Source organism: Callorhinus ursinus, unplaced genomic scaffold, assembly GCF_003265705.2.
Source record: "Callorhinus ursinus isolate GAN/ISIS: 27379988/994484 unplaced genomic scaffold, GSC_fseal_2.0 scaffold1, whole genome shotgun sequence".
Classification (NCBI taxonomy): domain Eukaryota; kingdom Metazoa; phylum Chordata; class Mammalia; order Carnivora; family Otariidae; genus Callorhinus; species Callorhinus ursinus.
Genome location: NW_027397063.1, coordinates 14,273,270 through 14,288,739, shown reverse-complemented (window position 1 = coordinate 14,288,739; position 15,470 = coordinate 14,273,270).

The following is a 15,470-nucleotide window of genomic DNA, read 5'->3' as shown; positions in this document are numbered from 1 at the left end:
CAAAAAAAAATAGAAAAAGAAAAAATAAAGAAAATTTAAAAAATAAACTTTGAAAGACTAAAGAATCATGGGAAAAAAGCCATGAATTCTATTTGTTGTATTCTCCTAGTGCTGAGCTTTTTTCATTCTTATTGATCGGTAAACTTGGTCTTAGCTGTCTGTTCTGATCTTCTGGGGGAGAGGCTGTTGCAGAGATTCTCAATGTCTTTGCCTGAGGCGGAATTGCTCCATCTTTGCCAGGGGCCAGGCTAAGTAATCTGTTCAGGTTTGCTCTCAGGAGCTTTTGTTCTCTGAAAACTTTCTGTACAGCTTTGGAGGATGAGAATGAAAATGGTAGCCTCCCAATCTCTGCCCCAGAGGATCCGAGAACTCAGGACCCCACTGCTCAGTGAGCCCCCAGAGAAAAGCAGTCAATCACTCCTGTCTCCCTGGTCTCTGGCCGCACTCCATGCTTACTTGGCTTGTGACCAAGCATTTCTATCTCTGGCACCCGACTCCATTTGGAGTTTCCAAACCCAGCAGATTCCTGCGGGGTGCTCCCGTGCCACTCCTCCCGGGGAAGGAAGGGGAATCTCTCCTGATCTGTCACTTGTTGTGTCCCTGCTGGAAGAGTAGTGAGTGGCCTGAATGTGTCACAGATCACAGTTTATGGAAACCCCGAGCTGAGAGCCCACTTCTCAGCTCTGTCTTTGCAACTGACTTCCTTACTCCAATACCTGGGAGCTCTGCAGCACTAAGGCACCCCCAGTCTTCCTGTGACCCCAAGGGTCCTGAGGCCACACTGTCCCAGCAAGGGCTCCAACCTCCACTTAGCCATTGGAGCGTCGTCCCTCAGCAGAGCAGACTTCTAAAAGTTCTGATTTTGTGCTCCGCTGCTCTATTACTTGCCGGTAGTGGCTGATGGAGGCTCCCTCCCCCCGTGGTCTGTCTTCCCGAATATTGCCTCGGATTCACTTCTCTGAACGTTCTACCTTCCAGAAAATGGTTGCTTTTCTGTTCATAGACTTGCTGCTATTCTTTTCTTCAATCTCCTGTTGAGTTTGTAGGTGTTCTGAATGGTTTGATAACTATCTAGCTGAATTCCTGGGACCAGACGAAATTTAGGTCTCCTCCTCCTCCTCCATCTTGCTCCTCCCTCCTCTGTTCTTCATATCTTATCAAGAGTACTTACTGTCAACATAACTTTTCACTGTTAATGCTGTCTTTCATCACTTGATTGAAGGAGTGTTTGTCTGTTTTCTCCAGTGTCAAGTTATTCTTTTATTCTCAACTTTCTATACCGTACCCTTTTTGCACACCACACACTTAAGGGGTGGGGACTTTAAGTTAGCCAAGTAATTCTATTGGCAAAGAAACAGAGAGCTTGATATGCAGGGGCATTGTATAACTAATAAACAACCTCTAGAAGACCAAACCTTCATTAATCTCTCAGGAGAATATTCTCCAATTTCTCTTAAATGTGACCTGGAGCATGACTAGACAGGGAAAATTCCCCAGAGGCAGAGCCAGAATGCACATTAGACAGAACGGAGTCATGTCTAAAGTGCTGTGTCCTACCCACTGACATTTGATAAATGCTTTGGATAAGGTGACTGTGTTTCTTCTTCTTCCTCTTTCTAAATGAATTTTTATTACAGTGTTCCTGTTCCTAATCCGTATTGAACATGGGGTGTATAAACATATTACTTGTTTCTTAGCTGTCTAAACTAAATGTCCATATTGGATCTTGCTGAACATTATTCATTCTTCATGGATATTTAGTTACTATATTAACTTAGGATTTTCTTGCTGGAGAAAAAGAATTTGTTCCATGAGTGAGAAGTGAGTTCATAGATATTTGGATAGCTACAGAAATAAATTAACAACAACAAAAAAGGTCACTGTCCCTTTATTATCTTTCATAGTAACAGAATCTTAATTTTGAAATTTTATCCTGAGTATATCATTATCCAGAAAAAAAAAAAAAAAAGATAACATTTCCTTTACTCCCTAGCAGGTAGGTATGGCCATAGGACTAAATTCTCCCTAATAAGATAGAAGTTGAAGAAAAAATTTTTAAATATATGCAATTTCATGTTTTTCCCATTAAATAAATGGGATTTGCCCCTCACCTTTGACTTCCCTGCCTTCTTTCTATATGGAATAAGAATGTATTGCAGAGTTGTTTTGGCATATGTGGATGAGTGCAAATCTATAAAAGGGCAAACCAAAAAAAAAAAAAATAGAATTCACAGCCCTTGACAAAAATCTCCACTAGATGGAGATTTTAAGAGAAAAATACACATTTATCTTTTATAAGCTACAGATTTTTTTTGAACACAGTCTCATATAACCAAATTTTACATTAATTAATACAATTGAAAATTGCTTCAAAAGTGTATATGTACGTTCAAAAAGCAAAAAAGAACAAAAACATTCTTGGAACAGGGTACATGATGAATTTATTTAGACATTAATAAGTAAAATATAAGTAAATAAAGAAATAGAGTAGTTTTATTTTTTTAGAAATATAACTAAATTAACATGGAGCTCAGAAACAGACCCATATATATTTAAAACTACACATGAGGAGATGTTAAGCACATTTTCATGTGTCTGTTGGCCATTTGGATGTCTTCTTTGGAAAAATGTCTGTTCGTGTCTTCTGCCCATTTCTTGATTGGATCATTTGTTCTTTGGGTGTTGAGTTTGATAAGACTTTTACAGATTTTGGATACTAGCCCTTTATCTGATATGTCATTTGCAAATATCTTCTCCCATTCTGTCAGTTGTCTTTTGGTTTTGTTGACTGTTTCCTTTGCTGTGCAAAAGCTTTTTATCTTGATGAAACATTGCTCAGCATCAGGCAAATCTAAATCAAAACCTCAATGAGATACCACCTCACACCAGTCAGAATGGCTAAAATTAACAAGTCAGGAAATGACAGATGTTGGTGGGGATGTGGAGAAAGGGGAACCCTCCTACACTGTTGGTGGGAATGCAAGCTGGTGCAGCCACTCTGGAAAACAGTATGGAGGTTCCTCAAAAAGTTGAAAATAGAGCTACCATATGATCCAGCAATTGTACTACTGGGTATTTACCACAAAGATACAAATGTAGGGATCCAAAGGGTATGTGCTCTCCAATGTTTATAGCAGCAATGTCCACAATACACAAACAATGGAAAGAGCCAAGATGTCCATTGACAGATGAATGGATAAAGAAAATGTGGTATATATATACAATGGAATATTATGCAGCCATCCAAAGGAATGAACTCCTGCCATTTGCAACGACATGGATGGAACTGGAGGGTATTTTGCTGAGCGAAATAAGTCAATCAGAGAAAGACATGTATCATATGACCTCACTGATATGAGGAATTTTTAATATCAGGAAACAAACTGAGTTTTGCTGGAGTGGTCGGGGGTGGGAGGGATGGGGTGGCTAGGTGATAGACATTGGGGAGGGTATGTGCTATGATGAGTGCTGTGAATTGAGTAAGACTGTTGAATCACAGACCTGTACCTCTGAAACAAATAATACATTATATGTTAAAAAAAAAAAAAGAAGAAGAAGAAGAAGATAGCAGGAAGGGAAGAAGGAAGGGGGGAAAATCGGAGGGGGAGACTAACCATGAAAGACTATGGACTCTGAGAAACAAACTGAGGGTTCTAGTCGGAAGGGGTTGGGGGGATGAATTAGCCTGGTGATGGGTATTAAAGAGGTCATGTACTGCATGGAGCACTGGGTATTATATGTAAACAATGAATCATGGAACACTACATCAAAAACTAATGATGTAATGTGTGGTGATTAGCATAAAATAATAATAATAAAAACACACATGAGATAAAGTCACATCAGTGGGAAAGGGATAAACACTTCAGTCAATAGCAGTGGAACTGATTATAAATGTGGAAAAATTTATATTGAGTTTATATGCACATCAATTCCAGGTGAAAAATAACATAAATATGAAAGACAGTATCTTAAGCCCTTTCAAAATATATGAGTGATTAATGACACACCTCCCAGTATGAAAATATCTTCAAACAAGATAAAAAATAACAAAGAGAATTGAAAAGATTGATAAATTGGAATATATAATAAAATTATTATTTATGTTAACTAAAGTGCCCCATGAAAAGATTGAAAATAAGATCACAAATTTATGTTTGTTAAAAGCTGAAAATAAAAAACCCTAGAATATAAGATATATAAAAGAACTCAGGCAAAAGTCATCCCCTGAAACACTGGACTTCAACAGACTTTTCACAGAATAAAATCATGTCTAACCTCATTAATAAGCAGAAAAATGCAGGTAAAACCACAATGAGAAGTCATTTTATATCTAAGAAAAATTAAAAGGCCTGTAATGAGAAATGTTGGTCAAAATGTGAACCTTCCTAAGTACCTGTGTAAGTAACAATTGTGGGGGAAAAATGACAAGAGAAAGAAAATCTTTAGAAAGTAGTTTGGCAACATCCTAAAGAGTTGAATGTGTGCACATTTCAAGACCCACAAATTCTGTTCCATCTAGATATACAGGTACAGATATACATACAAATATCAGCATGTTCAGATCTATGATATCTATCCTCTATCTATCCATCTACATTATAGACTAGAAACTTCTTCTTTTAAAGATTTTATTTATTTATTTGAGAGAGTGAGACAGTGAGAGAGTGTATGAACAGAGGGAAGATTAGAGGGAGAGGAAGAAGCAGACTCCCTGCTGAGCAGAGTGAGTCTCCATCCCAGGACCCCAAGATCATGACCTGAGCCAAGAAAATTTTGAATTCATGCATATATATTCCTCTCTTTCTTTCCTCTTTTTGCCTCCTTCTCCCTCCTTCTCTCCTTTCCTCCTTTCCTTCTGTTTCTCCCTTTCCCCTAAGTCCTTTCTTCTTTATTTTACCTTCTGACCCATTTGGCATTTTTATTTACTTAATGCATGCTTGCAGAATACTCTTGTGCAAGCCCTGCCATTAAGTACAGTAGAAATACTACATTCAATCATCACAACTTAATGAGTTAGGTACAGTTACCATCCCCACTTTTCCAAATGACGAAAATAAAGCAGATAATTGATGGCAGCTCCCAAAGGAAATATAGTTGCTGTTGTTGTTTTTTAATTTGCTCCCACTTTTCTAAAGGCTACTATGTGTTAATGTAATTAGAAACAAGGTTTCCCTTATTTCAAATTCTTCATTTACTATCCATAACATTCTTAGCTATTCTTCCCCTGGCATACAATTTAGTTTTTACCTTAAAAATGTCTTAACATAAAATTTCTTTCTTGGAATCTCAATGTACGTGAAGTTGTTCTAGTTTTCTTTCATAGAACTTCTGATAGTTAGTGCTAATGTACACAAATAGAATGTAAATATAGAAATTTGTGTTTGTCATTATTTTTGTACAAGTATAATATAAAATATAATATGTATGTACTATAATATATAATTGTACCTATATAAAATATATAAATATATGGAGATTATAATATATAATGATATATATTATACCATATAATCATAATATAATGTAAATAAAGCATGTGTTTCATGTAGTTAATGTCTATATGACACCAGGTTGTAAAACTCCTTAATAGCATGTAATATTCTTGTTTTAAATGCTACTTTCTTCCTGTTGGCTAGCACAATGCCTATATAGTAGAGTCACTCAATACTCATGGTGTACCTAAACACTATAGTTACTTTCTGGGATTACACACTTTTTATTTCTTTTCTAGAACCATGCAGTGACTTGCCAAAAGCAGGTGGTTGTAGTTGCCTCAACAAAGAGGATTTTCGTATCACTAACATTGTTTGGAATTGTAGACACATGATGTTGATATAAAGCAGAATATTTTTTGGTCTGTTTCATTATTATTTATAAATTCTCTTCAATGCAAAGCCCCACTGGTTGCCCTCAGGACAAAATGCTGCCACCCCTTTCCCATTCTACTCCACCACCCTTCCATCGGTCATGTTGGATGTTCTAGGTTGGAAAATTGATGCATGTTTATAGAATAAGATTTTCCTGTGGAATTTCAAAATTAGAACTGAGAATTACTTTTGAGTGTCTCACACTGTAATATTTAAAGTTTTGGTAGGGGTGGGTTAGGGATGATGTTAGAAACTAAGCGTTCAGTCATGTGACAGGCTCAACTCAGCAAAGACACAATAGTGAATGGAGAAACAGAGAGAATTTTTGATAAATCTTCTTACAACTATTCCTAAGACTAGTATGTTTTTATATAATTGAGTTCCTAAGAAGTCCCCAGTATCTTCATTCAAATCTTTATTTTGATTCATATATTTTAAGTTAGGTTTTGTGACATTTGGAACTTACTTTCCCTTTCAAAAAAAAGATGGTTTGGGTTATAATAGAATAAACAATTCATAATGTTTTAAAAATAACATTAAATTACACATAATGAGAAGTCTAAACCTTGGCTGTTCAAGAATTGATTCAAAGCCTCAGTAAGTCCTAAATCACCCAGGTTATTGCTCTCCACTCTTCCATCCTGCATGTGGTAGCAGTATCTTCCCTCATAGGTGAAATTCAAGTGTTGTGTCTGAAAGGAACAGATCCAAACATGACAGCTTTCCAAGCAGGAAGAAGATGAGGAATTGAGTACAAAAGTTTTCTTCTTTCAACATCCACTTTTATTAAAGTGGAAATTTTTCTCTGAGTTCCTCTCACCCTAAATAGTCTTCTCACACAGCTCATTGGTAAAAACTGAGTTGCTTGGCTACCGTTATCTGCAGGAAGTTTGGGGAGACACACTTCAATAGCCTTCAGTCTGTCATGGAAGGTTGTTTTTTGCAAGAAGAAAGGAGGAGGAAAATGGCTGCTAGGGAGACAAGCATCTGACATTTACCTGTTAATATACTATTGTAAGAAGACTTTGTATTTAAGATGTTAAAGGAGAGAGATTTTTATTATTTATTTATTTATTAAATATTTTATTTATTTATTTGACAGAGAGACAGCGAGAGAGGGAACGCAAGCAGGGGGAGCGGGAGAGGGAGAAGCTGGCTCCCTGCTCAGCACCCTGGGATCCTGACCTGAGCTGAAGGCAGACGCTTAAGGACTGAGCCAGCCAGGTGCCCCAAGAGAGAGATTTTTAATGAGGAAGATGATTCGTCATCTTCTACAATTCCCTGAATCCTCCATCTCCCTCTATGTAAAGGATAAAATATTTCCAGTTAACACATGAAGATTGTGACCACTTCAAAAAGTTATGTATTTATTGAACAGTATACCATGGGATTTCTGAAGGAACCAGACATAACAGTCAAATACTGTTCCCGATGTGGATGAAGAATAAGTAAGTGAACAGTGACCTGGGCTTGGTAGCAATGGAGCAATTACTAAGCCATGACCCTGGAGGAAAGAAAGAGAGAGCAGTAATAATAACTTGATAGAAGAGAATTGCACAATATAGGATCCCCTGTGAGTAGCAGTGACATTCGTTTAAGATACAGTCAGTTCAAGGCAACCACAGAGGGAGGGAACCAAGGGTGTGAGTACCCTGACCTCTCTCTACTTCCTGTCAGAGCACCTCACTGACTGAGCCCAACTAGAACACCAGAGTTCAAGGATGCTCACTGATGTCAGGGGTCAGTCTCACGTGGCAAGTGAGAAGGTAGACAAGGCTGGAGAGTGAATTAAAGGTAGCAAAGGGAAGATAGATTGCATAGCAAGAAAAGCACCTGCATGGTGAGACATTCAAAGGAAGAAATGTCTACATTCTGTCCCCATGACTGCTGTTAAGTTCACTGCTCTAGAAGGAGCCACTATCAACAATATTTTATATTCTGGCATATAAATACTAAGACAATAAACTAGCTAACAATTTTTGTTTTAAAAGTGCAAAGTTGACTTTTTCCAAAAGAAAGTGAACCTACATTAAGTGTACAGAATTCCAGAAATATTATGATCTGTGCTAAGTATCTGAATCAAAAAATTCAACTATGAACCACTTGCTCAGTGAGGCTCGATTCAACCCCATATCCTTTCACCAGTGACCTTAATTTCTCCAAATCCTAGTGTAATTTTGGTGGGATTAATCTCGCTGACTTTTAATTCTTCATTACCTTCTTTTTACTCAGTTGTACATTTTCTCTCTTTCCACCACCATACTATATTATGCCCAACTCAGAGCCCTTTTTTACTTTTGATGGTTTAGAATTTTAACACTGCATTTGTGCTCTATCAGTAGTAATCTTTAGTGTACATATTTAAGTAAATGTTTTTATATTCAGTGCTTCTGGCCTTTGGCCACAAAAGGGAAAACCTTAACAAATTTTAAAAACCTAGGAAATACATGTGCTTTTTCTTCATATTATCCTTAATGTTTCTATCTAGGCATTAATTTCTAATGTTTTTAAAAATTAATTTCTAATGCTTTAATGATGGACATTAGTCATAATTACTGTTCTTGCATATAATAGTTAAATTACTACTATATTTGGTCTTTTTTGTATTAATATATATATATTTTTTATTTTAAGTAATCTCTACACTGAGCGTGGGACTCAAACTCAAGACTCCAAGATCAAGTGTCGGATGCTGTACCCACTGAGCCAGTTAGGTGCCCCATGTATTGAACTTTCACGTCACCTCACTCCTCCCACATAGGTTCACACCTGACAGTCTTTAGTGGATTTTAAAGTGAAGGTGTGTTGTATATGAGCTTTCTTCATAGTCACCTATTTGAAAAATGCAATTTTTTTGCCCTCAGTTGTGTCTAATAATGCACCTGGATGAGGAATGTTTTGTTGACAGTTCTTTTTTTCTTAAAATTTAAAAGTTTTACTCTACTGACTTCTGGCATATATTGATGATAAAAAAAATACTTACTGTCAATTTAATTATCATTTTTTTCTATGATTTTTTTTTTCTTTTCCCTGTCAGGTCTTATGACTACTCTTTGTTGTTAATTGTCTTCAATTTTACTGCAAAGGGTCTTAGTATGGTTTTATTTGTGTTTATCATTCCCAGGACTCATCATATATTCTCAGTCTTAGGTTTTATAGCATTTAAAATCAGGAAATTCTAGGTTATTTTTTAACTTCATATACTGTTTCTTTGACATTTCCTCTATTATTAGTCTCCAGACATCCTATTAGAGATGGGTTGTTGTTTCAAAATTTTGCTTATTTTTATTTTTTTGTTTTTTTTTCTTTATTTTTTGTTACTTTCTCTTACTGTGTTGATCTCAAGCAAATTCCTCAGAATTGTCTTTTGATATACTGATTAATTATGTATGGCCTGTAGTTTTATCCACTCATTCTTTTTTTTTAATTCAATGGTCATATTTTCTCATTTTCAAGACTTCTCAGTTCACTTGATACTACATATATTTTTGTAATTTCTACCCTATAATTTTTTCTGTTTATTAATGTTCTTCCACTTTTTCCCTGAAAATATCCCCAAAACATTTTTATTAAAGTCATTTTCAGTTTCCTCTATTATTTTCATTTTATCTAGTGTAAATTCATCTTCAATTGATTTGGCTTGCTATTTTCTTAATATCAGCCTGAATTTCCAAATTTTGGGTTATAAGTTCATACTGAGCAGGGGTTCTTTTTATTTTTGCTTATGGTGTTCTCTTTTAACTGTGTGTGTGTGTGTGTGTGTGTGTGCTCATCCTTCCTCATAATGTGAATTTATATTTCATACTTATATTTCTCTTAACCAGAACTGGAACAATCTGATATGGTTGTTTCAGAGTTCTGCCCCCCTGGTGATATACATGCATAACCTACCGAACATGGTTAGCTGCATGGTTGTATCTGCTTCACTCATTCCACCTGATTAAGTATCCACTTTATATAAGTCATAACTCCAACCAGAGATTCATCACAACTTTTTTGCATCTCCTTTCAGAGTAGGGAATCCATACAATACCTTTATTTTATAAAAATATCCAGGTCATGAATTTCAGAGAACTCTTAAATCCTGTTACCCAAAAACAGTCCTCACTTCCTTCTTCCTCTGTTTGTTTTCTGGCCCTGAAACTAGCAGGCTTGCATAATTAAACATAACTGTTGCTGTATGTTTATATTCTGTTTGGTCCTGGAAGATGTTTGTTTTGAAATTTTTTCTTTAAATAGTCTTTTTTTTATAGTTTTTCTAATATCATTAAGTGCTTAGATTGGAGCATAGAAGTCAAATTATAACTTTTGATTCATTGTTTATTGGCTAATATTTTCTAAGTGAAATATATGTATAATGAAATTAAATATGTTAGTCCACTTATTGAGAGAAAATGTTTTATAAGTAAAAATGTGCAATGTTCTGTTTTCTTTTATAGATAGATGAAGCAATTACCCTTGGGAACTCTACTACTTAATCCTATGAATGGATGATATATGAAATATAGCTTCTGTAATGAATAAGATGTTAATTATGGAGATTTACAGATTAAATGGGATAGAATGTATTGCATTGGCAATGTAATGACTATAATAGATATTTAGGGTGATGCACTACATATTTTATTTCTGTGAGGTATTTTTCTACAGTGCTAAAGAAATCATAGGTAGGTAAAACCTATTGGGTCATCTGGATCATCACCTTGACATGCAGGGTATTCTCCACAGCATATTTTTTAGGAATTTTTCAAGTTTTAAATAACATAAGCTATAGTTCTTCATAAGTGGTTCCATAGCCAGAGCAATTTTTTTAAATTGATAATAGTCAAGTAACAATATAGAAATATGCAGACTGTACTTTCTCCTCTCAAAGTTGCACAGGTGAGCACAATAGTTGTGTTTATTAGAACACAATCACTCATTCATAACTTCAGATTTGGGAGAAAGTCTTAAGGTCAGCAGTTCTATTGCATCCATATTTCTAGCATCCTTAATAAAACATCTCCAATAAGTAGTAATCCAACTTTAGTATCCACATTTTCAAATCAAATTATACCCCCATGAACTATGAGGAGAGGGGAAAATTATTAGAAAGCATTTTCTTGCTATGGCATCTGTTTGTTTGTTTGTTTGTTTTTCCATGACACTAGATAGAACACATTCAAGTCCTTGTCCAAATGTCCTCCCTTCAAATATGGGTTTGCAATTGTCGCTCTTAAGTGTCTCTTCTTATTAAATATCTTCATTGTCCCCCAAACTGCGTAAATTTCTTGGCTTTAATTTTCTACGTCATTCTTTTACTTCTAGACATAAACTGCTCTAGTGTGTCAACATTTTTCTTAAACGTATTTCATGAACAACTTATCACAATATTCCAAATGAGTATAACCAGCCCAGAAAATACTGTACCTATTCTCTCTCTTGCTCTATACACTGGGGTATATTAAACTTAATCTATGATCTTTCTAAACAATCCCAATGTTATAGCATTCCAGATTTTCATCATTTCTTTTTCTACGTGCCTCCAAATTAACCAGCTAATGTTGCGCTCTACCTAGTCTATAGTCTGGGCTTAATCTTCTTCCTCTCTGAAACTCAGCCTACATTTTGCCTCTTCATCAACTCCTTGTCTTCCTAAATTCTCAGATATATTTGGCATCAGTTTAATGAACTTATCAAATTCATTCAGTGCCTGGATACATAATTTGTCTGAGCTAGGATTCTTAAACTCATCTAGTTAGCTACAGGAGTTCTTACATTTCTTTTCCTTAATGTTTTTATTTACTTTGTTAATGTTTTCCTACCAATGTGATTTTCATCTCATTCCCAAATTACAGAGAAAATGGACTCAGGGGCGCCTGGGTGGCTCAGTTGGTTAAGCGACTGCCTTCGGCTCAGGTCATGATCCTTGAGTCCCAGGATCGAGTCCCACATCGGGCTTCCTGCTCAGCAGGGAGTCTGCTTCTCCCTCTGACCCTCTTCCCTCTCGTGCTATCTCCCATTCTCTCTCTCAAATAAATAAATAAAAAAAAACTTAAAAAAAAAAGAAAATGGACTCAAAGTAACATTTGAGGACTTTATCTTATGTTTCAGTGTGTCTTTTGACCTTCTCTTCTAAACATCAGAACTACAGCTTCTTTGTTCATTTAATCCCTCCACATATAGGCCAAGAGTTTTTGTTCCTGTCTTCTGTTTCTTATAAGTAGTCATTATATTCTAAAGTTTAGGTCTCCTAATACTATATTTATGGACTCCCGACATTTGTATTTTTTCTTGGGTATGAACTGTCCATTTTTCTTAACCTTTAGATGTGTTAATTTTGAAATTTTATCATTTCCATTTTCATTCTAATTTGGTCCATTTAAAATTATGTTTTCAGAGTATAATTTTCAAAATATTTAAAATATTTTTTCGATTTCAGGTATTGACTTTATAACTATTTTCTCTGCTTTAAGTCTAGGATACATGTCCAAATCATTCATTTAGAATCACTAATTTCAAGTTATAGTGCTTTCATTTTACATTTTTTACCACACAATTCATCTTTCTTCTTCAAAATTAGCCTAGGACAATAATAGCCGTTATTGCTTTTACAGTATTCTGGGAAATAAAATTTTATACAAGGTAGGTCAGGAGTGGACTAAAACGTTATTCTTTAACCAGTCAGAGCATTCTATCAGTTTGATGTTTTAGCACTATTATGTCCTATCCCTATCCTAATTTAATGGTCTTCATTAAGTGCATATTCCTTGTATTATTTTACTTTACCAGTTTGTGGTATTTGTCCATTATATTTGCTATTGCTGCTGATTCTCTCCGTTCTGGGTGGAGGGGATGGTGGGGAGGTTAATTAGCATCCTTTTCTTTTAATCATCATTTGCCATGAGCACATACTTGTCTCCTCTTATAAGGTAAGTGGGGATGTGGGAATGGGAGCAATAAATCTACATCTAACGGATAAAATAACTTTGTATTTCTGTTTCTAGCAATTTTATTCTGCTGCTCATATATCATCTGTGAATCTCTAGTGTTCCATCCATCACAGTTTAATTGCCTTGTAGGTTTTGTTTTGTTTTGTTTTGTTTGTCTTGGCCTATGTTCGCCATTTTAATATAAACATGTTGAATGGCAAATAGTATGTCCTTTTCACTGATACGTTTCTGGTTCCAAGAAAAGTTCAGGATCTTAATAGGATCTTAATAAAAACTTGAAAAAATAGACAAACTTTTCATCATATTTTAGCCATGTCTCTAACATTAAATTTGTCTCTTGGATTCATTTTATCACAGATATTAATTACAATTTATGCATTATTAGAACTAATATATGATGATCTGGATTATAATTCCTTTTCTTATATGAATGAAGTTCAGGTTTTTATTGATGTGCAGAGAGAGACAGAAACGGAAGTGAGGTGGAGGGAAGAGGAGGGGAGGGAAGAAGAGAGAGAACCAGTTTATTTTTCTGTAGAGTCAAGTCTACCCTAGGAAGAGAAGATAAAGATCCCTAGTTTATAATCCTTTGAAATATAAACAAATTCTCAATGTTTACTACCACTTTGAAATGTAAACATGTACCTCCAGGAAGATAACACTTTATAGGTCTCTGGAGATCTCTATCTATTCAATCACCCTTCAACTCTGCAAGCCTTGTTCCTTAACACAGATTTTTTAAAACATTTATTTATTTATTTATTTATTTGAAAGAGAATGAGAGACTGAGGGACAGAGAGAGAGAGAGAGAGAGAGAGAGCGCGCGCGCGCGCGCTCGCGCGCGTGAGAAGGGGGGAGGGGCAGAGGGAAAGAGAGAAGCAGACGCCCTACTGAGCAGGGAGCCAGACGCAGACCAGTCCCAGGACAGTGAGATTAGGACCAGAGCTGAAGGCAGATGCCCAACCCACCTTAGCACAGATTCTTGTCCATATTTTGGCCCTTCCAAATTCTTGAATTTTAGAATTAGTTTGATAATTTCTACCAAAGGAAAAAAAAATCCGATGAGACTTGGAGATTGTATTAAATCTACTGAACACTCACTTGGGGGGGGGGAATTAAATGTTAACATTATTGAGATTTCTCACCTAGGAACAAGGTATATTTTTCTATTTCTTTAGGTCTCTAATTTCTCTCAGTAATGCTTTATAGGGTAGAGTGGACAGGTCATGCATAATATTTTGTCAGACTTATCCTTAAGCATTTTATATTTTAAAGCCTTTGTAAATGTATTTTGTTAATTAATTCAGATTTTTCATTGTCACTGTATAAAAATACAATTGATTTTGTATATTACTCTTGGATCCTGTCAACTTTCAAAATTCATTTATTAGTTTTTTTTAGTTTTAGCAGCTTTAGTGTATAAGCAATTTAGGGAAAAGGGACATTATTTTCCTTACCACAATGCCTTATATCCAGATTACATCCTAAATTTATGAGTCTTTATTATGAATAAATATTGGATAATTTCAAATATTTTTCTGCATCTATGAGATAATTTTATGTCTTTGTTTTTTAGTTTCTCAATATGGTTAATTACATTAAATGATTTTAAATGTGAAACCAAATTGGCATTTCTAAAATAATGATCATGGTAAAATATCTTTTTTACGTATTATTGGATTCTACTTCCAAAATTTTGATAAACATTTTTTTTGCATCTCTATTCAAAAGGGATACTGAACTATAGTATTTTTTTTCTTACACTGTGTTTGGTCTTGGTTTTAAAGTAATGATGGTTTCATAGAATGCGTGTTCCACCCTCTTCAATATTCTGAGTTTTTGTAAAAGTACTATTATTTCTTCTTAAAAGTTCTCTAATGGGGGAGCACCTGGGTGGCTGAGTCTTTTAAGCCTCTGCCTTCAGTACAGGTCCTGATTCCAGGGTCCTGGGATCTATCCCCCTGTGGGGTTCCCTGTTTCACGTATACTTCAAAATAGTGTGTGTGTTGCTGTTGTTGGTTAGAAAGTTTCATAAATGTCAATTAGGTCAAATTGGTTGGTAGTGTTGTTCAAGTATTCTATATTCTCAATGATTTATAAAAATATTTTTGAGTACAATTGACACGTGATGTGACATTAATTTCAACATAGTCAACAACTCTATAGGTTATACTGTGCTCAGCACAAGTGTAGCTACCATCTGTCACCATGCAATGCTATTATAATACCGTTGACCATATTCCATGTGCTGTACATCTCATTCCTGAGTCTTATTCATTCTATTCCATAACTGGAAGCCTGTACCTCCTGCAACTCTTTACCCATTTTGTCCAACCCCCTACTTCTCTTCTGTTTGGCAACCATCAGTTTGTTTTCTGTATTTATGGGTTAGATTCTACTTTTTGTCTGTGTATTCATTTCTTTTGCTTTTTAAGTTCCCCATATGAGTGAAATCATATGATTATTTGTCTCTTTCAGTCTGATTTATTTCACTTGACATAATACCCTCTAGGTCTATTCACATTGTCACAAAGGGCAGGATCTCATCCATTTTTATGACTGAGTGATAATCCATTGTGTGTATATATATATGGTATATATATATACGTATATATATATATATATATATTTTATTTTTCAGTCCCCCTTTTCCAACAACTGAGAGAAA